The 23,967-nt window shown below is 43.1% G+C and overlaps 2 long non-coding RNA genes across 6 annotated transcripts in view; one reads left to right on the top strand and one right to left on the bottom strand.

The window, feature by feature from the left end:
• Positions 1-6,600, bottom strand: part of LOC144323461 (uncharacterized) — a 35,915-nt gene extending 29,315 nt beyond the window's left edge. For all 3 annotated transcript variants that reach the window (XR_013388894.1, XR_013388895.1, XR_013388893.1), the window contains exon 1: positions 6,226-6,600. This is a non-coding gene — a long non-coding RNA (uncharacterized LOC144323461). The remainder of the gene's footprint in view (positions 1-6,225) is intronic.
• The window catches only part of LOC144323460 (uncharacterized), a 54,822-nt gene extending 35,073 nt beyond the window's left edge, over positions 1-19,749 (top strand). For all 3 annotated transcript variants that reach the window (XR_013388892.1, XR_013388891.1, XR_013388890.1), the window contains 3 exons: positions 5,972-6,151; positions 6,719-6,886; positions 19,593-19,749. This is a non-coding gene — a long non-coding RNA (uncharacterized LOC144323460). The remainder of the gene's footprint in view (positions 1-5,971; positions 6,152-6,718; positions 6,887-19,592) is intronic.
• Positions 19,750-23,967: the final 4,218 nt, after the last annotated feature.

The following is a 23,967-nucleotide window of genomic DNA, read 5'->3' as shown; positions in this document are numbered from 1 at the left end:
ATCCTTTACATCTTTGGTGAGGTTTATTCCTAGGTATCTTATGCTTTTGGGTGCAATTGTAAATGGGATTGACTCCTTAATTTCTCTTTCTTCAGTCTCATTGTTAGTGTATAGAAATGCCACTGACTTCTGGGCATTGATTTTGTATCCTGCCACGCTACCGAATTGCTGTATGAGTTCTAGCAATCTTGGGGTGGAGACTTTTGGGTTTTCTATGTAGAGTATCATGTCATCGGCGAAGAGGGAGAGTTTGACTTCTTCTTTGCCAATTTGAATGCCTTTAATGTCTTTTTGTTGTCTGATTGCTGAGGCTAGGACTTCCAGTACTATGTTGAATAGCAGTGGTGAGAGTGGACATCCCTGTCTTGTTCCTGATCTTAGGGGAAAGGCTCCCAGTGCTTCCCCATTGAGAATGATATTTGCTGTGGGGTTTTCATAGATGGCTTTTAAGATGTCGAGGAATGTTCCCTCTATCCCTACACTCTGAAGAGTTTTGATCAGGAATGGATGCTGTATTTTGTCAAATGCTTTCTCTGCATCCAATGAGAGGATCATATGGTTCTTGGTTTTTCTCTTGCTGATATGATGAATCACATTGATTGTTTTACGGGTGTTGAACCAGCCTTGTGTCCCAGGGATAAATCCTACTTGGTCATGGTGAATAATTTTCTTAATGTAGTATTGGATCCTATTGGCCAGTATCTTGTTGAGAATTTTTGCATCCATGTTCATCAGGGATATTGGTCTGTAATTCTCCTTTTTGGCGGGGTCTTTGTCTGGCTTTGGAATTAAGGTGATGCTGGCTTCATTGAACGAATTTGGAAGTACTCCATCTCTTTCTATCTTTCCAAACAGCTTTAGGAGAATAGATATGATTTCTTCTTTAAACGTTTGATAAAATTCTCCTGGGAAGCCATCTGGCCCTGGACTCTTGTGTCTTGGGAGGTTTTTGATGACTGCTTCAATTTCCTCCCTGGTTATTGGCCTGTTCAGGTTTTCTATTTCTTCCTGTTCCAGTTTTGGTAGTTTGTGGCTTTCCAGGAATGCGTCCATTTCTTCTAGATTGCCTAATTTATTGGCGTATAGCTGTTCATAATATGTTTTTAAAATCGTTTGTATTTCCTTGGTGTTGGTAGTGATCTCTCCTTTCTCATTCATGATTTTATTAATTTGCGTCTTCTCTCTCTTCTTTTTAATAAGGCTGGCTAATGGTTTATCTATCTTATTAATTCTTTCAAAGAACCAACTCCTGGTTCTGTTGATCTGTTCCACAGTTCTTCTGGTCTCGATTTCGTTGAGTTCTGCTCGAATCTTTATTAACCCCCTTCTTCTCTTGGGTGTAGGATCTATTTGCTGTTTTTTCTCTAGCTCCTTTATGTGTAAGGTTAGCTTTTGTATTTGAGTTCTTTCCAGTTTTTGAATGGATGCTTGTATTGCGATGTATTTCCCCCTTAGGACTGCTTTTGCTGCATCCCAAAGATTTTGAACGGTTGTATCTTCATTCTCATTAGTTTCCATGAATCTTTTTAATTCTTCCTTAATTTCCTGGTTGACCCTTTTATCTTTTAGCAGGATGGTCCTTAACCTCCACGTGTTTGAGGTCCTTCCAAACTTCTTGTTGTGATTTAGTTCTAATTTCAAGGCATTATGGTCCGAGAATATGCAGGGGACAATCCCAATCTTTTGGTATCGGTTAAGACCCGATTTGTGACCCAGTATGTGGTCTATTCTGGAGAAAGTTCCATGTGCGCTTGAGAAGAATGTGTATTCAGTTGAGTTTGGATGTAAAGTTCTGTAGATATCTGTGAAATCCATCTGGTCCAGTGTATCATTTAAAGCTCTCGTTTCTTTAGAGATGTTTTGCTTAGAAGACCTATCGAGTATAGAAAGAGCTAGATTGAAGTCACCAAGTATAAGTGTATTATTATCTAAGTATTTCTTCACTTTGGTTAATAATGGATTTATATATTTGGCAGCTCCCACATTCGGAGCATATATATTGAGGATTGTTAAGTCCTCTTGTTGAATAGATCCTTTAAGTATGATATAGTGTCCCTCTTCATCTCTCACTACAGTCTTTGGGGTAAATTTTAGTTTATCTGATATAAGGATGGCTACCCCTGCTTTCTTTTGAGGACCATTCGAATGGTAAATGGTTCTCCAACCTTTTATTTTCAGGCTGTAGGTGTCCTTCTGTCTAAAATGAGTCTCTTGTAGACAGCAAATAGATGGGTCCTGCTTTTTTATCCAGTCTGAAACCCTGCGCCTTTTGATGGGGTCATTAAGCCCGTTCACATTCAGAGTTACTATTGAGAGATATGAGTTTAGTGTCATCATGATATCTATTCAGTCTTTGTTTTTGTGGACTGTTCCACTGAACTTCTTCTTAAAGGGGAATTTTAAGAGGCCCCCTTAAAATTTCTTGCAGAGCTGGTTTGGAGATCACATATTCTTTTAGTTGCTGCCTGTCTTGGAAGCTCTTTATCTCTCCTTCCATTTTGAATGAGAGCCTTGCTGGATAAAGTATTCTTGGTTGCATGTTCTTCTCATTTAGGACCCTGAATATATCCTGCCAGCCCTTTCTGGCCTGCCAGGTCTCTGTGGAGAGGTCTGCTGTTACCCTAATACTCCTCCCCATAAAAGTCAGGGATTTCTTGTCTCTTGCTGCTTTAAGGATCTTCTCTTTATCTTTGGAATTTGCAAGCTTCACAATTAAATGTCGAGGTGTTGAACGGTTTTTATTGATTTTAGGGGGGGATCTCTCTATTTCCTGGATCTGAATGCCTGTTTCCCTTCCCAGATTAGGAAAGTTTTCAGCTAGAATTTGTTCAAATACATATTCTGGCCCTCTGTCCCTTTCGGCGCCCTCGGGAACCCCAATTAAACGTAGGTTTTTCTTCCTCAGGCTGTCGTTTTTTTCCCTTAATCTATCTTCATGGTCTTTTAATTGTTTGTCTCTTTTTTCCTCAGTTTCCCTCTTTGCTATCAATTTGTCTTCTAGGTCACTCACTCGTTCTTCCACCTCGTTAACCCTCGTCGTTAGGACTTCTAGTTTGGATTGCATCTCATTCAATTGATTTTAATTTCTGCCTGATTAGCTCTAAATTCTGCAGTCTTGAAGTCTCTTGAGTCTTTTATACTTTTTTCTAGAGCCACCAGTAGCTGTATAATAGTGCTTCTGAATTGGCTTTCTGACATTGAATTGTAATCCATATTTTGTAACTCTGTGGGAGAGAGGACTGTTTCTGATTCTTTCTTTTGAGGTGAGGTTTTCCTTCTAGTCATTTTGCTCAGTGCAGAGTGGCCAAAAGCAAGTTGTATTGGGAATAAGAGAAAAAGAGAGGAAAGAAAGAAGGAAAGAAAAGAGAAAGAGAGAAAAAAAGGGAAGAAAAAAAACGAAAAAAAAAAAAAAGAGAGAGAAGAAAAAGAGAAAGAAAAGAAAGGAGAAAAAAAGGTGGTGGGGGAAGGAAACAAATCAAAAAGCAAAACAAAAAAAAAAAAAAAAAAAGAAGAACCACCGGGGAGTATCTTCTGATTCTGTGTTCTTTAAGTCCCTTGGCTTCTCCTGGAAGTTGTCCGTCTATCTGATCTTCTGGGGGAGGGGCCTGTTGTGCTGATTTTCAGGTGTTAGCAGTTGGGGGAGCTGCTGTGCCCCTGCCTGGTGCAGGGCTCAGTGGGGGTTGTTTACCCCCTGAGGCCGCAGGAGGAACAGCCCCAGTGGCGGGGCAGCTCTGGAAACCTGGATTCAGCTCCGGCAGGAACTGCGTCTGCAGAGCCTGGAGGCTCCGGGGCGGGGCCGCTGCTCTGCTCAGCTGGGGCAGGAGCGTCCTTGAGGTCCTGGGCCCTCCTGGCCTCTGCCTGTCCCGGGGGAGGCGGGATCCTGGGCTGTGTCCCGGCGCCCTGTGCTCCGGAGCCTGCGCTGGTGGATTCGCGCTCCCGGGCCGCGCAGCCCCCTCCGCGGAGCCGCCGCCCGAGCCCCTCCGAGCTGCTCCTGGAACCGCGCAGGCCCCTCTGCACGGAGCCTCTTCCTCTGCCCGAGCCCCTCCGAGCTGCTCCCGGGGCCGCGCAGCCCCCTCCGCGGAGCCGCCCCCGAGCCCCTCCGGGCTGCTCCCGGGGCCGCGCAGTCCCCTCCGCGGAGCCGCCGCCCGAGCCCCTTCAGCTGCTCCGGGTCCCGCCGGGTCCCGCCGGGTCCCGCCGTGCGCTGCAGCCCTTAGGGAGCTCGGCGCACTCTCCTGGGCGCGCAGTTGCTGTTACTCAGTTGACCTATTTAAATAATCTCTATATCCAATTTGGAGCTCGAACTCACGACCGTGAGATCAAGAGTCACATGCTCCTCTGAGCCAGGGAGGCACCTCTGTTTTGTTTCTTAAATTCCACGAATGAGCAAAATCACATAGATGGAGCTAGAGATTATTGTGTTAAGTGAAATAAGTCAGAGAAATACCATTATCCATTACTTTAAATCATATTATACCAAACTTCTCAATCTCAGCATTATAAATACTCGAAAGGACACTTTTAGCACTTCATTATACAAGACATATATGAAATTTTCCTATCATAAAAAGCTTTACTTTTTATAAAAAGTTTTCTGTGTATTTTACAATGTAAGGAAATTAGCTATATGTAATGCATGATTAATTTGATTAGCCAGATATTCAGGACTTTTAAATGAATAAATTGTGCTTATGGATAACACAAAAAGGAGCATTTTCAGAACAATCATCAGGATAGCAATCATCTCAACACTTGAGAATGGAGGAAAATATTGGTATACTTGGCCTTTAAAATGTGAACAACCTGGTCAGCTATTAGGAGGCCAGGTTTACATAAAACCATATAAGTTAAACTTCACTCTCAAAAGATAACTAGAGATGGAAGTTCTAACAAATAGAACTCAATTTAGCAACAAACATATCTTTTAATCATCAGTAAATAAAATCTAAGATGTGTTCTAGTAAAGTCAAAATGTGGCAGAGTTACTATTCATTTGTGATGGAGGAGCAGAGGGGCAAGGAAGGAGAAGAAGAAGGAAAGAAAGAACAAAATGTGATTTAATCATTGTATATTCTGATGCTGGCAAAAATCTATATATACATAAACAGTCATCTGTATCTGCAACAATATACATCTGGTATTTTTGATACACGCACTTGATAAATCTACAGGAGGGTATTCAATGAACTTTTGTCTTTACAGCTCTCCCCAGATAAAAACTGTGCTATCAACTTCCAGGCTCCAAAAGAATGGTTCTCAAACTTCAGCACACATCAGTACCACCCAGGGGATTTATTAAAACATGATTCCTGGGCCTCAGCCCTAGAGATTCTGATTCAGGAGAGATGAAGTGAGGCCTGGGAACTTGCATTTCTATTAAGGTTGCACGTGATGCTGATGCTACTGATCCAGGGACCACCTGGTGAAACACTATAACAAAGATTGCAAACTTGTTGCAGAAGAACCAAGTTTAACTCATAGGTGTAATTTGTTCAGTTTTTAGCATATTAAAATGAGCAAACATCTACAGGATCTGGAGATTTCACATAAAATACATATTCTAGCTTAAAAATTCAAAGATCTAGAAATACTGGACTTGATTTGGCCAAAACAGGCCATAATTAATTAGTAACGGCTGCTCACAAGGGTTTCCCTCATCCGACCCTAACTTTCCCGAACCTGAACCCTAAATTGAACCCTAACCCTCCCCCTAAACCATAATCCAAATCCGTAAGCTTAACAGTAACCCTTACACTCACACTAAACCCTAATCCTAACCCTAACCCTAACACTAACCCTAACCCTAACGCTACACCACAAATCTAACCCTAACCCCAACCTGAAGCCTAACACTAACATTAAGCATAGTTCCATTTGGAACTTAGGTGTGACATGCCATTGTGTTGGATGTATCCTGTTGGTCAAAACCCATCACGAAACACCTCGCGGTGACACAGGGATATTTATGCCACAGGTCATTATCGCTGGGAGCCATTGTGAAGGCTGCGAACCCCAGAGCCCAGAAGGAAGCACCTCGGTCTCATTCAAAATAGAACAGGACACAATTGGACGGTTTGACTACAGAAGATGACCATGGCTGCATCTTGTAGCATTCCCATCCCATCCTGCTTCCCCCATTGAAATGAGACCAGAGGTAAAGTGACCATTGTGATATTACGTTGCTGGTACCCAGGCCACTCTCAAGTGGTACCCCATGCCACATCTCACCCATTCATATCAATGCACCATCCTTAAAATTGCACCTCAGATACACAGGGCAGCAGCTCACGTGCGTTACAAATATCATCCATAGACCCCTGATGATGTCCCTAGGAAGGAGATTCTGCCTCTTCTATCACTGTGCAGGGTGGGAACCTGGGGACTATGTGAGAGACACGGTGGGTTAGATAGGTCACAGATTTGGGAAAGTAAGCACAGAAAGAAAGGTCTGAATTCAGATTCGTCTCAGGAAAGTAGGACCTTCCTTGCATTTTCAGAGAGTTCTGCCTATGGTATTTTTGGCTCCTGATGTAAAGTTAACGAGATAACGTGGGGCAAGCAGTTATCTGCCAAGAAGGGGCTCTGGATAGGTCTGACTGAAGGGAGGGGCCCAAGGGCTGGAATCTTGAAAAAGTGATGTCACTTCCTTGGGGACAAGTGTGTAAAGGATTTAGAACTCTGGTAACTAGGAAGCTGCATTGAACAATGTCCCTCTTTCCAGCTCACGTAACTGGAGCCGGTCAGGAGAACAAGATCTTCTGTTGCTGTTGCCCTACTTTCAGTGGCTCTGGGCTTAGGAGAGTCCAGAAAGAGAGATGTTCATGCCTCTATGGACGTCAGTATGGCCCTCTTTCTGAAGGTTCTGGTTATGTGCGGGAGACTTCAACAGGTACCACAAGGCACCTTGGGGGAGACCAATGGAGAGCAGGCCATGCTGTAATCTCAGCTGAGCGGGCTCGCACCTCTTTAACCCTCATTGAGTGTGTGTCCGTTTGTGTATGTGTAAGAGGGTGTGTTAGTGTGAGACTGTGTGTGTGTGTGTTTGTGTGTGTGTGTGTAGAGGGGACAGAGGAGAGGAACATGCCCTTCCTGGGCAGAAACCAGCTGCCATAGTTTGGAAGCCTGACACATCTTTGGTGTTCAGACGCCAGGTCATAGAAGGCAAGATGAGAAGGTGAGTGTGAGGGCCAAGCTCAACTTCAAGTATGTAAGTCATGAGTGCAAGAGTGTCTTTCATCTGGCTTCTCCTTGCCAGATGTCCCTTCAGCTGCCCCTGTGATGTGAAGCCAAGAACACGATTTCTAAAGGGGATGTCTCCTTCTTGTGTTGTGGAGGGAGTACCCTAAGGTCTCTTGGCCCTGTACATATGGGGCACTGTATTTGCAGAGCTGCACCCAGGAGAATTTGGAGGAGATGTTCTGTGGCTTCAACTCTTCTAACTCCCTATACAATGATTGGTGCACCAGGCAAACAAGGAGCAGTGCTCTTCTGAGGTGCGAATGGGAAGAGGGTTCTCTACAGAGAGATGGCCCCCACACAAACATGGAGAGAAACCTGGGGCCCTCCCGTAGTGTTTCCACACGAGTGCCGCATAGGCCCAAATGCAGAGACCTGAACCTCCACCCCTAACCTCCGGCTACGTCTGAGGTGATAAGACACTGTTCCCCCCCTAGGTTGGAATGGTGCAGAATAGATTGCATGCTTTTGAGGAGTGGGGGGTGTTTTGTTTTTTTCACTCAGAGCAATTTGTGTCTTTGCGTTTCACTACCATTTTTCTTATTTCACCCACGGCCCCAGGTATCCTGTGTAGAACACAGCTCCACTGTCGTTGCACAAAGTCTGCAGGCCTCACAAAAGATCACACTAAAGAGGGTGTTTTAAGACAAAAGGAAGGGTGGGATGAAGCTATTCTCTATGTTTATCTCCAAGGTGTCATGTGCCAGAACACATCAGATCATTGTAGGCCTAACGGGTCATGAGCGTCATGAGCTGTGTCCTTAGAGGACCTCGTAGTACTCCATCAAAGGGGCCGTCTGCCACAGTGATTCAGCCATTCAAGGCACTTGGCACTTGACATGATGCCATTCTCTTGCCATGTCTGTCGTGCTGCAAGGAGCACCTTGTGTGTCCCCACAGACTGTTTAAGTTGCTTGATCTGCCATAACCTGGAAGCCCAGTTTGGGTGGAAGCCCTCTGATGCCTCCTGACCCAAGTAGCTGGCTCTGTCTATTTTGTAGATATCCACACAGGAAATCTAGGATGAGGCCTAACCCTGACCCTGACCCTAATCCTGACCCCTAAACCTGTGGCCTAACCCTGACCCTATCCCTGCAGCCTAACACTGAGGCATAACCCTGATCCTAACCCTAACCCAAAACCTATACCTGAGGCCTAACTCTGACCCTAAACCCTAACACTGAGGCCTAACACTAATCCTATCCCTGAGGCCTAACCACTAACCCTGAGGCCAAACCCTGAGGCTTAACACTAATTCTAACCCTGAGGCCTAACCCCTTACACTGAGGCTTAACCCTAACCCTAACCCCTAACCCTGAGGCCTAACACCTAGGCCAATCCCTGAGGCATAAACCTAAACCCTAACCCTGATGCCTAACGCTTACCCTAACCCTGAGTCCTAAACCTAACTCTGAGGCCTAAACCTGAGGGTAACCCTGAGGCCTAACCAGTGCTCTAACCCTGAGACCTAACCCTAACCCTAACCCTGAGGTCTAAACCTGAGGCCTCACCCAGAGGCTTAAACCTAAACCCTATCTCTTAGGCCTAACCCTAACACTGACTCCAGGCCTAACACTAAACCTAACCCTAAACCATAATCCTAACCCTAACCCCTAGGTCTAACCCATAACACTAACCCCTCAGCCTAACCCTTAACACTAACCACGAGGCCTAACCCTAACCCCTAACCCTGAGGCCTAAACCTAACCCTAACCCTAAAACTAACCCTAACCCCTTATCTTAATCCTAACCCTGACCCCAAGGCCTAACCCCTAATCCTAATCCCTCGGCCTACCCAATAACCCTAAAACTTCGGCCTAACCCAAACCCCTAACCCTGAGGCCTAACCCTAGCCCCTAACCCTGAGGTCTAACCCTAACACTAACACTAACCTCTAATCCTGAGGCCTAACCCCTAGGCCCAACCCTGAGGCCTAAACATAAAACCTAACCATGAGGCCTAACACTAACCCCTAACCCTAAGGCCTAACCCTAACCCTAACCCTGAGGCCTAACCCTAAACCTATCCCTACCTCTTTACCCTAACCCTAACCCTGAAACCTAACTCTAACCCTAACCCTAACCCTGACCCTGATCCTAACCCTGACCCTGACCCTAAACCTAACCCTAACCCTAACCCTGAGGCCTAACCCTGAGGCCTAACCCTAACCCATATCCCTGAGGCTTAACACTAACCCTATCCCTAACCCCTAACACTGAGTCCTAACCCCTAGGCTTAACCCTGAGGCCTAAACCTAAACCCTAACCCTGAAGCCTAAACCTAACCCTAACCCTGAGGCCTAAACCTAACCGTAAGGCCTAACGCTGAGGCCTAACCACTAACCCTGAGGCCAAACCCTGAGGCCTAAACCTAACTCTAACCCTGAGGCCTAACCCCTAACACTGAGCCCTAACCCTAACTCTAACCGTAACCCCTATCCCTGAGGCTTAACCCTAACCCTAACCCTGAGGCCTAACTCTGAGGCCTAACCCTGATGCATAAACCTAAACTTTAACCCTTAGGCCTAACCCTAACACCGACCCCAGGCCTAACCCCAACCCTAACCCTAAACCCTCACCCTAACCCTAACACAAGGCCTAACCCCTAACTGTTACCCCTCAGCCAAACCTCTAACCCTAACCCTGAGGCCTAACCCTAACCCTAACCCCATGCCCTAACCCTAACCCTGAAGCCTAACTCTAACCCTCACACTAACCCCTAACCCTAACCCTAACCCTAACCCTGAAGCCTAACCCTAACCCTAATCCTGAAGCCTAACCTTAACCCTAAGCCTGAGCCCTAACCCCCAACCCTAACCCTGAGTCTTAATCCTAACCCTAACACTGAGGCCTAAACCCTAACCCTAACACAGAGGCCTAACCCTGATGCCTAACCCTAACCCTGAGGCCTAACCCTGATGCCTAAACCTAACACTGAGACCTAACCGTAGGCCTAACTCTGAGGCCTAACCCTAACCCCTAACCCTGAGGCCTAACCCTAACACTAACCCTAACCCCTAACCCTGAGGCCTAACCACTAAGCCTAACCCTGAGAGGCCTAAATCTAAACGCTAACTGTGAGGCCTAACACTAACCCTAACACTGAGGCCTAAAACTCACCCTGGGGCCTAACCCTGAGGCCTAAACCTGAAGCATGATCCTGAGGCCTAACCCTTACCCTAACCTGAGGCCTAACCCTGACCGTAACACTAACCCTGACCACTAACCCTGAGGCCGAACACTTACCCGAACCCTAACCCCTTACCTTAACACTAACCCTGACTTCAAGGCCTAACCAATAACCCTAACCCCTCGGCCTAACCCCTAACCCTAACCCTGAGGCCTAACGCTAACCCAAACCCTAACAATGACCCTAACCCTAACCCTAACCACAACCCTAACACTGAGGCCTAACCCTCAAGCATTACCCTGAGGCCTAACACTAACCCATAAACCTGAGGCCTAACCCTAATCCTAACCCTAACCGCTAACCCTGAGGCCTAACATTGAGGCCTAACCCTAACCCCTAACACTGAGGCCCTAACTCTAACCCCAACCCTGAGGCCTGACCCTGAAGCCCAACTCTAACACTAAACCTAACCCTAACCTTAACCCTGACCTGACCCTACCACTAATCCTGACCCTAACCCTGACCATGACACTAACCCTAACCCTGACCCTGACCTTAACCCTAATCCTAACCCTGAACCTAAACCTAAATCCGACCCTGACCCTAACTCTAACCCTAACCCTGAGGTCTAACACCGACCCTACCCCAAACCCTGAGGCCTAACCCCAACCCTAACCCCTACCCCTGAAGCCTAACACCTAGGCGTAACACTGAGGCTTAAACCTAAACCCTATCCCTGAGACCTAACCCTAACCCTAACCCTGAGGCCTAAACCAAATACTGAGGCCTAACCCTGAGGCCTAACATGGAGGCCTTACCCTGAGACCTAAATGTAACGCCTAACCTTGAGGCCTAACCCTAACCCTAACCCTAAACCCTAACTCTGAGGCCTAACCCCTAGGCTTAAACCTAAGGCCTAAACCTAAACCCTAACTCTGAGGCCTAAACCTAACCCTAAACCTGAGGTCTAACCCTGAGGCCTTACCCTGAGGCCTAACCCTGAGGCCTAAGCCTAACCAATAACCCTGAGGCCTAACCCTAAACCTAACCCTAAACCCTAACCCCAAGGCCTAACCCCTAACCCTAACCCCTCAGCCTAACCCCTTACCTTAACCCTGAGACCTAACCCTAGCCCCAACACTGAGGCCTAACCCTAACCCTAACCCTGAGGCCTGACCCTAAACCTAACCCTAACCTCTTGCACTAACCCTAACCTTGAAGCCTAACTCTAACCCTAATCCTAACCCTAACCCTAAACCTGACGCTGACCCTAACCCTGACCATGACCCTAACCCTAACCCTAACTCTAACCCGAACCCTAACCCTACCCTGAACCCGAACCCGAACCCTAACCCTAGCCCGAACCCTAACCCGAACCCGACCCCTAACCCTAACCCTAACCCGTACCCAATCCCTAACCCGAACCCTAACCCGAACCTGAACCCTGACCCTAACCCATACCCAATCCCTAACCCAAACCCTAACCCGATCCCGAACCCTAACCCTAACCGTAACCCTAACCAGATATACAACTAAATAAAAATCTTTTACTCCACAAAAGAAACAATCCACAAAGTGAAAAGGCAACCTACCAAATGGGCAAAGACATTTGTAAGTGAGGTTATCTCATAATGAGTTAATACCCAAACTCTGTAAAAATTTATACAAATGACCACCCACAAAACTTCCAAATAAATTGATTAAAAATGGAGGGCCAGGATGTATATTTTTCTAAAGAGAATGTACAGATGACTAATGGACATATGAAAAGATTCCCACATAACGCTTCTTCCAGGAAATGCAAATAAAAGCCACAATGAGATATCACCTCAGATTACATCACTGTTGGAAAGGCTAGACTCAAAGAGATAATAACAGGGGCACCTGGGTGTCAGAGTAAATTATGTGTCTGCCTTTGGCCAAGGTCATGACCATGTGTTCTCTCTATCTCTCTGGTCAAATAAATGAATAACTCCCCTCCCCCCAGAAGACAATAACAAGTGTTGGTAAAGTTGTAGAAAGAATGGAATCTTTGAGCACCACTATTTGGAATGTAAATTGGTGTAGCCAATAAGAAAAATTGTATGGAGGTTCCTCAGAAAATTAACAAAACAAATAACATAGAATCCACTAATTCTACTACTGGATATTCACTCTTTCCCACACACCCATTAAAAAAAAATCTGAAAACACTAATTGAAAAAGATATGCACCCCCGTGTTTATTGCAGCATTATTTACAATAATCAAGATACAGAAACAACCTGAATGTTCATGGATAAATGTCTAAAAAAGGGGTTATATATACACATACATGTACATGCATCTAAGGATGATATACATAGGATATAATGGAACATCATACGGCCATAAAAAAGGATATCTTCCAGGAAGGAGGGCAAGATGGCGGAAGAGTAGGGTCTCCAAATCACCTGTCTCCACCAAATTACCTAGAAAACCTTCCAATCATCCTGAAAATCTATGAATTCGGCCTGAGAATTAAAGAGAGAACACCTGGAATGCAACAGTGAGAAGAGTTCGCGCTTCTATCAAGGTAGGAAGACGGGGGAAAAGAAATAAAGGAACAAAGGCCTCCAAAAGGGAGGGGCCCCGCGAGGAGCCGGGCTGAGGCCGGGGCGAGTGTCCCCAGGACAGGAGAGCCCCGCCCCGGAGGAGCAGGAGCTGCACCGACCTTCCCGGGGGAAAGGGGCTCGCAGGGAGTTGGAGCAGGACCCAGGAGGGAGGGGATGCCCTCGGGCTCCCCGGGACAGTAACAGCAACTCCACGCCCAGGAGAGTGCGCCGAGCTCCCTAAGGGCTGCAGCGCGCACGGCGGGACCCAGAGCAGCTGGAGGGCCGCAGCCCCCGGGAGCAGCTCGGAGGGGCTCGGGCAGAGGAAGAGGCTCCGTGCGGAGGGGGCTGTGTGGTTCCAGGAGCAGCTCGGGGTGCTCGGGCGGCGGCTCCGCGGAGGGGGCTGCGCGGCCCGGGAGCGCGAATCCACCAGCGCAGGCCCCGGAGCACAGGGCGCTGGGACACAGCCCAGGATCCCGCCTCCCCCGGGACAGGCAGAAGCCGGGAGGGCCCAGGACAGCAAGGACGCTCCTGCCCCGAGCTGAGCAGATCAGCGGCCCCGCCCGGAGCCTCCAGGACCTGCAGACGGAGAGCTCCGTGGTGACTGCGGGGGCTGAATCCAGGGCTCCAGAGCGGCCCGCCACTGGGACTGTTCCTCCTGCGGCCTCACGGGGTAAACAACCCCCACTGAGCCCTGCACCAGGCAGGGGCACAGCAGCTCCCCCAACTGCTAAACCTGAAAATCAGCACAGCATGCCCCTCCCCCAGAAGACCAGCTAGACTGATTGACAACTTCCAGAGGAAGCCAAGGGACTTAAAGTACACAGAATCAGAAGATACTCCCCTTGGTTCTTTTTTTTTTTTTTCTGTTTTGTTTTGTTTTGCTTTTTGATTTGTTTCCTTCCCCCACACCCCTTTTTTTCACCTTTCTTTTTCTTTCTCTTCTTCTTCCCTTTTTTTCTTTTTCGTTTTTTTCTTCCTTTTTTTTCTTTTTCTCTTTTCTTTCCTTCTTTCTCTCCTCTCTTTTTCTCCTTTTCCCAATACAACTTGCTTTTGCCACTCTGCACTGAGCAAAATGACTAGAAGGAAAACCTCACCTCAAAAGAAAGAATCAGAAACAGTCCTCTCTCCCACAGAGTTACAAAATCTGGATTACAATTCAATGTCAGAAAGCCAATTCAGAAGCACTATTATACAGCTACTGGTGGCTCTAGAAAAAAGTATAAAGGACTCAAGAGACTTCATGACTGCAGAATTTAGAGCTAATCAGGCAGAAATTAAAAATCAATTGAATGAGATGCAATCCAAACTAGAAGTCCTAACGACGAGGGTTAACGAGGTGGAAGAACGAGTGAGTGACATAGAAGACAAGTTGATAGCAAAGAGGGAAGCTGAGGAAAAAAGAGACAAACAATTAAAAGACCATGAAGATAGATTAAGGGAAAAAAACGACAGCCTGAGGAAGAAAAACCTACGTTTAATTGGTGTTCCCGAGGGTGCCGAAAGGGACAGAGGGCCAGAATATGTATTTGAACAAATTCTAGCTGAAAACTTTCCTAATCTGGGAAGGGAAACAGGCATTCAGATCCAGGAAATAGAGAGATCCCCCCCCTAAAATCAATAAAAACCGTTCAACACCTCGACATTTAATAGTGAAGCTTGCAAATTCCAAAGATAAGGAGAAGATCCTTAAAGCAGCAAGAGACAAGAAATCCCTGACTTTTATGGGGAGGAGTATTAGGGTAACAGCAGACCTCTCCACAGAGACCTGGCAGGCCAGAAAGGGCTGGCAGGATATATTCAGGGTCCTAAATGAGAAGAACATGCAACCAAGAATACTTTATCCAGCAAGGCTCTCATTCAAAATGGAAGGAGAGATAAAGAGCTTCCAAGACAGGCAGCAACTAAAAGAATATGTGATCTCAAACCAGCTCTGCAAGAAATTTTAAGGGGGACTCTTAAAATTCCCCTTTAAGAAGAAGTTCAGTGGAACATTCCACAAAACAGGGACTGAATAGATATCATGATGACATTAAACTCATATCTCTCAATAGTATCTCTGAATGTGAACGGGCTTAATGACCCCATCAAAAGGCGCAGGGTTTCAGACTGGATAAAAAAACAAGACCCATCTATTTGCTGTCTACAAGAGACTCATTTTAGACAGAAGGACACCTACAGCCTGAAAATAAAAGGTTGGAGAACCATTTACCATTCGAATGGTCCTCAAAAGAAAGCAAGGGTAGCCATCCTTATATCAGATAAACTAAAATTTACCCCAAAGACTGTAGTGAGAGATGAAGAGGGACACTATATCATACTTAAAGGATCTATTCAACAAGAGGACTTAACAATCCTCAATATATATGCCCCGAATGTGGGAGCTGACAAATATATCAATCAATTATTAACCAAAGTGAAGAAATACTTAGATAATAATACATTTATACTTGGTGACTTCAATCTAGCTCTTTCTATACTCGATAGGTCTTCTAAGAACAACATCTCCAAAGAAATGAGAGCTTTAAATGATACACTGGACCAGATGGATTTCACAGATATCTACAGAACTTTACATCCAAACTCAACTGAATACACATTCTTCTCAAGTGCACATGGAACTTTCTCCAGAATAGACCACATACTGGGTCACAAATCGGGTCTGAACAGATACCAAAAGATTGGGATTGTCCCCTGCATATTCTCAGACCATAATGCCTTGAAATTAGAACTAAATCACAACAAGAAGTTTGGAAGGACCTCAAACACGTGGAGGTTAAGGACCATCCTGCTAAAAGATGAAAGGGTCAACAAGGAAATTAAGGAAGAATTAAAAAGATTCATGGAAACTAATGAGAATGAAGATACAACCGTTCAAAATCTTTGGGATGCAGCAAAAGCAGTCCTAAGGGGGAAATACATCGCAATACAAGCATCCATTCAAAAACTGGAAAGAACTCAAATACAAAAGCTAACCTTACACATAAAGGAGCTAGAGAAAAAACAGCAAATAGATCCTACACCCAAGAGAAGAAGGGAGTTAATAAAGATTCGAGCAGAACTCAACGAAATCGAGACCAGAAGAACTGTGGAACAGATCAACAGAACCAGGAGTTGGTTCTTTGAAAGAATTAATAAGATAGATAAACCATTAGCCAGCCTTATTAAAAAGAAGAGAGAGAAGACTCAAATTAATAAAATCATGAATGAGAAAGGAGAGATCACTACCAACACCAAGGAAATACAAACGATTTTAAAAACATATTATGAACAGCTATACGCCAATAAATTAGGCAATCTAGAAGAAATGGACGCATTCCTGGAAAGCCACAAACTACCAAAACTGGAACAGGAAGAAATAGAAAACCTGAACAGGCCAATAACCAGGGAGGAAATTGAAGCAGTCATCAAAAACCTCCCAAGACACAAGAATCCAGGGCCAGATGGCTTCCCAGGGGAATTCTATCAAACGTTTAAAGAAGAAACCATACCTATTCTACTAAAGCTGTTTGGAAAGATAGAAAGAGATGGAGTACTTCCAAATTCGTTCTATGAGGCCAGCATCACCTTAATTCCAAAACCAGACAAAGACCCCACCAAAAAGTAGAATTACAGACCAATATCCCTGATGAACATGGATGCAAAAATTCTCAACAAGATACTGGCCAATAGGATCCAACAGTACATTAAGAAAATTATTCACCATGACCAAGTAGGATTTATCCCTGGGACACAAGGCTGGTTCAACACCCGTAAAACAATCAATGTGATTCATCATATCAGCAAGAGAAAAACCAAGAACCATATGATCCTCTCATTAGATGCAGAGAGAGCATTTGACAAAATACAGCATCCATTCCTGATCAAAACTCTTCAGAGTGTAGGGATAGAGGCAACATTCCTCGACATCCAGAAGCCATCTACGAAAAGCCCACAGCAAATATCATTCTCAATGGGGAAGCACTGGGAGCCTTTCCCCTAAAATCAGGAACAAGACAGGGATGTCCACTCTCACCACTGCCATTCAACATAGTACTGGAAGTCCTAGCCTCAGCAATCAGACAACAAAAAGGCATTAAAGGCATTCAAATTGGCAAAGAAGAAGTCAAACTCTCCCTCTTCGCCGATGACATGATACTCTACGTAGAAAACCCAAAAGCCTCCACCCCAAGATTGCTAGAACTCATACAGCGATTCGGTAGCGTGGCAGGATACAAAATCAATGCCCAGAAATCAGTGGCATTTCTATACAATAACAATGAGACTGAAGAAAGAGAAATTAAGGAGTCAATCCCATTTACAATTGCACCCAAAAGCATAAGATACCTAGGAATAAACCTAACCAAAGATGTAAAGGATCTATACCCTCAAAACTATAGAACACTTCTGAAAGAAATTGAGGAAGACACAAAGAGATGGAAAAATATTCCATGCTGATGGATTGGCAGAATTAATATTGTGAAAATGTCAATGTTACCCAGGGCAATATACACGTTTAATGCAATCCCTATCAAAATACCATGGACTTTCTTCAGAGAGTTAGAACAAATTATTGTAAGATTTGTGTGGAATCAGAAAAGACCCCGAATAGCCAGGGGAATTTTAAAAAAGAAAACCATATCTGGGGGCATCACAATGCCAGATTTCAGGTTGTACTACAAAGCTGTGGTCATCAAGACAGTGTGGTACTGGCACAAAAACAGACACATAGATCAGTGGAACAGAATAGAGAACCCAGAAGTGGACCCTGAACTTTATGGTCAACTAATATTCGATAAAGGAGGAAAGACTATCCATTGGAAGAAAGACAGTCTCTTCAATAAATGGTGCTGGGAAAATTGGGTGCTGGGAAAATTGGACATCCACATGCAGAAGAATGAAACTAGACCACTCTCTTTCACCATACACAAAGATAAACTCAAAATGGATGAAAGATCTAAATGTGAGACAAGATTCCATCAAAATCCTAGAGAAGAACACAGGCAACACCCTTTTTGAACTCGGCCATAGTAACTTCTTGCAAGATACATCCACGAAGGCAAAAGAAACAAAAGCAAAAATGAACTATTGGGACTTCATCAAGATAAGAAGCTTTTGCACAGCAAAGGATACAGTCAACAAAACTAAAAGACAACCTACAGAATGGGAGAAGATATTTGCAAATGACATATCAGATAAAGGGCTAATTTCCAAGATCTATAAAGAACTTCTTAAACTCAACAGCAAAGAAACAAACAATCCAATCATGAAATGGGCAAAAGACATGAACAGAAATCTCACAGAGGAAGACATAGACATGGCCAACATGCATATGAGAAAATGCTGTGCATCACTTGCCATCAGGGAAATACAAATCAAAACCACAATGAGATACCACCTCACACCAGTGAGAATGGGGAAAATTAACAAGGCAGGAAACAACAAATGTTGGAGGGGATGCGGAGAAAATGGAACCCTCTTACACTGTTGGTGGGAATGTGAACTGGTGCAGCCACTCTGGAAAACTGTGTGGAGGTTCCTCAAAGAGTTAAAAATAGACCTGCCCTACGACCCAGCAATTGCACTATTGGGGATTTACCCCAAAGATACAGATGCAGTGAAACGCCAAGACACCTGCACCCCGATGTTTATAGCAGCAATGGCCACGATAGCCAAACTGTGGAAGGAGCCTCGGTGTCCAACGAAAGATGAATGGATAAAGAAGATGTGGTTTATGTATACAATGGAGTATTACTCAGCTATTAGAAATGACAAATACCCACCATTTGCTTCAACGTGGATGGAACTGGAGGGTATTATGCCGAGTGAAGTAAGTCAGTCGGAGAAGAACAAACATTATATGTTCTAATTCATTTGAGGAATATAAATAATAGTGAAAGGGAATATAAGGGTAGGTTGAAGAAATGTGTGGGAAATATCAGAAAGGGAGACAGAACGTAAAGACTGCTAACTCTGGGAAACGAACTAGGGGTGGTAGAAGGGGAGGAGGGCGGGGGGTGGGAGTGAATGGGTGACGGGCACTGGGTGTTATTCTGTATGTTAGTAAATTGAACACCAATAAAAAATTAAAAAAAAAGGATGTCTTGCCATTTGTGGCAACTAGATGGGCTAGAGGATATTGTGCTAAGTGACATATGTCAGAAAAAGTCAAATACCATATAGTTCCATGTATATGTCGAATATAAAAGGCAAAATTTCAAGAAAAGTAGTAAAAAAAAAAGCAGGCAGAAACAAACCCATAAATAGACAGATAATCTGATGGTAGCCAGAGGGTAAGGAATATGGGTGAAGGGCTAAATGGTTGAAGGGAGGTGGGAGATATAGGATTCCTATTATTGAATGAGTAATTCATGGGAATAAAGGTACGGCATGGGGAATATAGTCAGCAGTATTTTAACAACATTATATGGTGACATGAGGCAGCTGTGGTGAGCATAGCATAATGTATAGATTTGTCAGATCACTATGCTGTACACCTGGGACTAATGTAACAGTGTATCAATTATACTTCAAGAAACAAATAAAGATTCCATGATGCAACATGGAATAAGCCATAAGCATCATTCTGGCAGTGTCACAGACTAAAACTATTAGAGATAGTCTTTTCAGTGTGCTATGGACACCCAACCTATCTTCCTTTGTTTTCATTTTCCAAAAACAGATTTACTGAGATACGACTGGCATAGAAAACTTGGTGGGGATTAAGGAGTCCACTTTGGATGAGCACCAGATGTGCTGAATCACTATGCTGCACACCTGAAACTAATACTGCACTGTATGCCAACTGAAATTTAAATAAAGCTTAAAATTTATCCATATTTAATGTGTACCTCTTGATGTTAGAAACAAGTCTAAATCCATGAAGTCATCATCCTTTTATCTTAAGTAATATCATCCAGGTGAAGAGAACAGCTACTTTAATTCCTTCCTCAAACAGTAATAAAGCATGTGATATTCTGCAAGATGGCCACCATTAGAAATTCTATTATAACATTTTAATTACACCAATATATAACCATTGTTTAAAAATGCTAATGCTAAAAAAAGGATGACATGTTGAATCAAATCATTAAAATATGGTTTTCAAACGTTACATATGAGAGTGTGAAAATTATTCATCATATAGCAAGAGGAACAATATGAACCAAAAGGTTTGAAAACAATGCCAACAGTTTAGATACAATAACCTGTCCACTTTTTTTTTTTTTAAAAACCCATCTCTTGATGGGATGAACACTGGGTGTTGTTCTGTATGTTGGCAAATTGAACATCAATAAAAAATAAATAAAACCCATCTCTTGTTTTCTTCATATTTAAAGAACATTATTAGTATATTTCACTATGATTATTATAATAATTCTATTAACTCTACCCTTCCTTTTATGCCATATTCCCCAATTGGCCTATTTTTCTGTTTCTTTTTTTTTTTTTGACAACTTATGTCATCTTTTTATCCTATGCTGAACCATTGTTTCAAATGTCTCTGAGAATTAATATTTGCCACTAAATGTTACAAATCATTTTGTTTCAATATTTTGTTTCAAATTATCGTGATTTTACAAAGTGAAATAAATAATCAAATAGGTTTTATTTGAAAGTGTGTGATATAAGATAATCTCTTCAAGAATACCAAGATTGAAAAACTATAAACAGCTGACTATGCAGTGATTCATATGGCTTTATAAACTATGAAACACACCTGAATATGCCAGAATGTGTCCGGGGAATTTTTGCTTCAAAGTAGTTATTTGGAGCATATGATTTCAGTCTTAACAAATTCCTATTAAAATGTTGAAATAAATTAAAAACTAATCTGCTATAAAAATGATAATATAAATACTCAAAGGAGTAAATTTTGTGACCATGGATTGGACAATGGTTTCTTATATTTGACACCAAAAGCAGTTGCACTGTGAGGAATTTATCCAAGGATACAACAATAGTGATTCAAAGGACAACATGCACCCCAATGTTTATAGTAGCAATGTCCACAATTGCGAAAATGTTGAAAGAGCCAAGATGTCCAGTGACTGATGAGTGGATAAAGAAGATGTGTTTTACACGTATACAATGGAATATCATTACTCAGGCATAAAAAGGAATGAAATCTTGCCATCTGCAACAATGTGGATGGAACTAGATTGTATTATGTTAAGCAAAATAAGTCAGAGAAAGACAAATACTATATGATTTCCTTCATATGTGGAATTTAAGAAACAAAACAGATGAACACAGGGGAAAAGAAGAAAAAATAAAATAAGATGAAAAGAGAGAAAGAGATCCAGACCATAAGAGACTCTTAACTCTAGGAAACAAACTGAGGTTTGCTGAAGAGGAGGTAGGTGGGCGTTGGGGTAACTGGGTGATGAACATTAAAGAGAACACTTGATGTGATGAGCAGTGGGTGGTATATACAACTGGTGAATCACTAACCTCTAGCCCTAAACTAATAACACACTATATATTAACTAACCTGAATTTAAATAAAAATATACTTAAAAGTATATATAAAAAACAAAAGAGTCAAAACATCAAAGGATATATATTCAAGAAAGTAAAAAGCCTACAGATTAGAAGAAAATAATTGCAGATTACGTACATAACTGGCAAGCAACTTACATCCAAAATATATTATTAATACCTTCTAATATTCAACAGTAAAAAGAGAGATAACCCAATCAAAAAGTGCTCAAAGGATTTGAATATATATTTTCCTAAAGAAGACAAACAAGTGTCCAAAAAAGCACAGGAAACAATGGTCAATAACATTAGGGGAAATGCTAATGACAAAAAAAATGTATCACTTCACACCTACTAAGATGACTAAAGCCAAAACAAACAAACAAACAAACAAACAAACATTGGTGAAAATACACAGAAAGTTGAAAACCACATTAAATACAGTGAGGATATGACATAAAAAGGTAGCCTGGAGAGGAGGGGCAAGATGGCGGAAGAGTAGGGTCCTCAGGTCACCTGTCCCCACCAAATCACCTAGATAAGCTTCAAATCATCCTGAAAATCTACGAATTTGGCCTGAGATTGATTGATGGATTGATTATTTATTTTTTATAATAAATTTACTTTTTATTGGTGTTCACTTTGCCAACATACAGAATAACACCCAGTGCTCATCCCCTCAAGTGCCCCCGTCAGTGCCCGTCACCCATTCACCCCCACCCCGGCCCAACTCCCCTTCCACCACCCCTAGTTCATTTCCCAGAGTTAGGAGTCTCTATGTTCTGTCTCTCTTTCTGATATTTCCCACACATTTCTTCTCCCTTCCCTTATATTCCCTTTCACTATTATTTATATTCCCCAAATGAATGATAACATATAATGTTTGTCCTTCTCCGACTGACTTACTTCACTCAGCATAATACACTCCAGTTACATCCACGTTGAAGCAAATGGTGGGTATTTGTCACTTCTAATAGCTGAGTAATATTCCATTGTATACATAAACCACATCTTCTTTATCCATTCATCTTTCGTTGGACACCGAGGCGCCTTCCACAGTTTGGCTATTGTGGACATTGCTGCTATAAACATCGGGGTGCAGGTGTCCCTGCGTTTCATTGCATCTGTATCTTTGGGGTAAATCCCCAACAATGCACTTGCTGGGTCCTGGGGAAGATCTATTTTTAACTCTTTGAGCAACCTCCACACAGTTTTCCAGAGTGGCTGCACCAGTTCACATTCACACCAACAGTGTAAGAGGGTTCCCTTTTCTCCGCATCCTCTCCAACATTTGTGGTTTCCTGCCTTGTTAATTTTCCCCATTCTCACTGGTGTGAGGTGTATCTCATTGTGGTTTTGATTTGTATTTCCCTGATGGCAAGTGATGCACAGCATTTTCTCATGTGCATGTTGGCCATGTCTATGTCTTCCTCTGTGAGATTTCTGTTCATGTCTTTTGCCCATTTCATGATTGGATTGTTTGTTTCTTTGCTGTTGAGTTTAAGAAGTTCTTTATAGATCTTGGAAACTAGCCCTTTATCTGATATGTCATTTGCAAATATCTTCTCCCATTCTGTAGGTTGTCTTTGAGTTTTGTTGACTGTATCCTTTGCTGTGCAAAAGCTTCTTATCTTGATGAACTGCCAGTAGTTCATTTTTGCTTTTGTTTCTTTTGCCTTCGTGGATGTATCTTGCAAGAAGTTACTGTGGCCGAGTTCAAAAAGGGTGTTGCCTGTGTTCTTCTCTAGGTTTTTGATGGAATCTTGTCTCACATTTAGATCTTTCATCCATTTTGAGTTTATCTTTGTGTATGGTGAAAGAGAGTGGTCTAGTTTCATTCTTCTGCATGTGGATGTCCAATTTTCCCAGCACCATTTATTGAAGAGACTGTCTTTCTTCCAATGGATAGTCTTTCCTCTTTTATAGAATATTAGTTGACCATAAAGTTCAGGGTCCACTTCTGGGTTCTCTATTCTGTTCCATTGATCTATGTGTCTGTTTTTGTGCCAGTACCACACTGTCTTGATGACCACAGCTTTGTAGTCCAACCTGAAATCTGGCATTGTGATGCCCCCAGATATGGTTTTCTTTTTTAAAATTCCCCTGGCTATTCGGGGTCTTTTCTGATTCCACACAAATCTTACAATAATTTGTTCTAACTCTCTGAAGAAAGTCCATGGTATTTTGATAGGGATTGCATTAAACGTGTATATTGCCCTGGGTAACATTGACATTTTCACAATATTAATTCTGCCAATCCATGAGCATGGAATATTTTTCCATCTCTTTGTGTCTTCCTCAATTTCTTTCAGAAGTGTTCTATAGTTTTGAGGGTATAGATCCTTTACCTCTTTGGTTAGGTTTATTCCTATGAGTATCTTATGCTTTTGGGTGCAATTGTAAATGGGATTGACTCCTTAATTTCTCTTTCTTCAGTCTCATTGTTATTGTATAGAAATGCCACTGATTTCTGGGCATTGATTTTGTATCCTGCCATGCTACCAAATTGCTATAAGAGTTCTAGCAATCTTGGGATGGAGACTTTTGGGTTTTCTACGTAGAGTATCATGTCATTG

The sequence above is a fragment of the Canis aureus genome, chromosome 11, assembly GCF_053574225.1.
Source record: "Canis aureus isolate CA01 chromosome 11, VMU_Caureus_v.1.0, whole genome shotgun sequence".
In the NCBI taxonomy this organism is placed as follows: Eukaryota; Metazoa; Chordata; class Mammalia; order Carnivora; family Canidae; genus Canis; species Canis aureus.
This window is presented reverse-complemented; position numbering and strand designations above follow the sequence as displayed.